The following is a 2412-nucleotide window of genomic DNA, read 5'->3' as shown; positions in this document are numbered from 1 at the left end:
ATGCCTTGAACAACAGGAAATGCCTTGAACAACAGGAAATACCTTGAACAACAGGAAATGCCTTGAACAACAGGAAATGCCTTGAACAACAGGAAATGCCTTGAACAACAGGAAATGTCTCGAACAACAGGAAATGCCTTCAACAACAGGAAATGCCTTCAACAACAGGAAATGCCTTCAACAACAGGAAATGTCTTGAACAACAGGAAATGCCTTGAACAACAGGAAATGTCTTGAACAACAGGAAATGCCTTGAACAACAGGAAATGCCTTGAACAACAGGAAATGCCTTCAACAACAGGAAATGCCTTCAACAACAGGAAATGCCTTCAACAACAGGAAATGTCTTGAACAACAGGAAATGCCTTGAACAACAGGAAATGCCTTCAACAACAGGAAATACCTTCAACAACAGGAAATGCCTTCAACAACAGGAAATGTCTTGAACAACAGGAAATGCCTTCAACAACAGGAAATTCCTTCAACAACAGGAAATGCCTTGAACAACAGGAAATGCAAACTGGTCGTGGATTCAAGGTTTTAAAAGACTTATAAAGTTTGTCATTTCCACTTTAAAATGTCAGACTTGATTTGCCCAAAACAAAACAAAAAATGTAGAATAATTATAATCCACGGAACAATTCACATTTCCTGTTGAAGTAGGTTTATTTTTTCCTGCTGTAGCAAACTGACTCGAATTACGATACGGCATCTGTATGATATTTCAACCTCCTTCTAGTTTCTCCAGTATTAGAATTCTTACAGGCTTTCCTTTCTAGGGCAAAACAGAACCACGTCCGACCCCATTGACTCAGTGGTCTTGGCAGTGCACTTTGTGGACAGAAAAACGAATCCAAAATAAAAATATATATATATATTTAAATGTCAACGCAGCACCTGCCTGTATCAGCAGACAATCAGGCTGCTCGTCACCAAGGTCTGCTTCCCATATGACACCCTGGTACTTAAAATAGTCAAACAGGAAGTGATTTCCCTGCATTTGATTCAACTGTTGACATTGGAATGATATTTATCTAAACATTATAAACTGGGTGGATCGAGCCCTGAATGCTGATTGGCTGACAGCCGTGATATATCATACTACGGGTATCACAGAACGTGTATTTTTACTGCTCTACTCATGTTGGTAACCTGTTTATAATTAAGCAATAAGGCACCTCGGGGGTTATTGGTATATTGGCCATATACCACACCCCGTTGTGCCTTATTGCTTAGTATGTACAGGGAGATGCAGACTGACGCAGTCTGATGACTGGAACGAATTGCAAAAATCACTGAAGCTGGAGTCTTATATCTCCCTCTCTAACTTTAAGCATCAGCTGTCTGAGCAGCTTACCGATCACTGTACCTGTACACAGCCCATCTGTAAATAGCACACCCAACTACCTCATCCCCATATTGTTACTTATCATCTTGCTCTGTTGCACCCCAGTATCTCTACTTGCACATCATCTTCTGCACATATATCACTCCAGTGTTTAATTGCTAAATTATAATGATTTCCCCTCTATGGCCTATTTATTGCCTTTACCTCCCTAATCTTCTACATTTGCACACACTGTTCAGCAATGTTTCTATTGTGTTATTGACTGTACGATTGTTTATGTGTAACTCTGTGTTGTTGTTTGTGTCGCACTGCTTTGCTTTATCTTGGCCAGGTCACAGTTGTAAATGAGAACTTATTCTCAACGGGCCTACCTGGTTAAATAAAGGTGTTCTCAACTAGCCTACCTGGTTAAATAAAGGTGTTCTCAACTAGCCTACCTGGTTAAATAAAGGTGTTCTCAACTAGCCTACCTGGTTAAATAAAGGTGTTCTCAACTAGCCTACCTGGTTAAATAAAGGTGTTCTTTCAACTGGCCTACCTGGTTAAATAAATGTTCTCAACTGTTAATGGTTAAATAAAGGTGTTCTCAACTAGCCTACCTGGTTAAATAAAGGTGTTCTCAACTGGCCTACCTGGTTAAATAAAGGTGTTCTCAACTAGCCTACCTGGTTAAATAAAGGTGTTCTCAACTAGACTACCTGGTTAAATAAGGTGTTCTCAACTGGCCTACCTGGGGAAATAAAGGTGTTCTCAACTGGCCTACCTGGTTAAATAAAGGTGTTCTCAACTAGCCTACCTGGTTAAATAAAGGTGTTCTCAACTGGCCTACCTGGTTAAATAAAGGTGTTCTCAACTAGCCTACCTGGTTAAATAAAGGTGTTCTCAACTAGCCTACCTGGTTAAATAAAGGTGTTCTCAACTGGCCTACCTGGTTAAATAAAGGTGTTCTCAACTAGCCTACCTGGTTAAATAAAGGTGTTCTCAACTGGCCTACCTGGTTAAATAAAGGTGTTCTCAACTAGCCTACCTGGTTAAATAAAGGTGTTCTCAACTGGCCTACCTGG

Source organism: Oncorhynchus gorbuscha, unplaced genomic scaffold (genome assembly GCF_021184085.1).
Source record: "Oncorhynchus gorbuscha isolate QuinsamMale2020 ecotype Even-year unplaced genomic scaffold, OgorEven_v1.0 Un_scaffold_1472, whole genome shotgun sequence".
Taxonomy (NCBI): domain Eukaryota; kingdom Metazoa; phylum Chordata; class Actinopteri; order Salmoniformes; family Salmonidae; genus Oncorhynchus; species Oncorhynchus gorbuscha.
Note: the sequence above shows the minus strand (reverse complement) of the source record.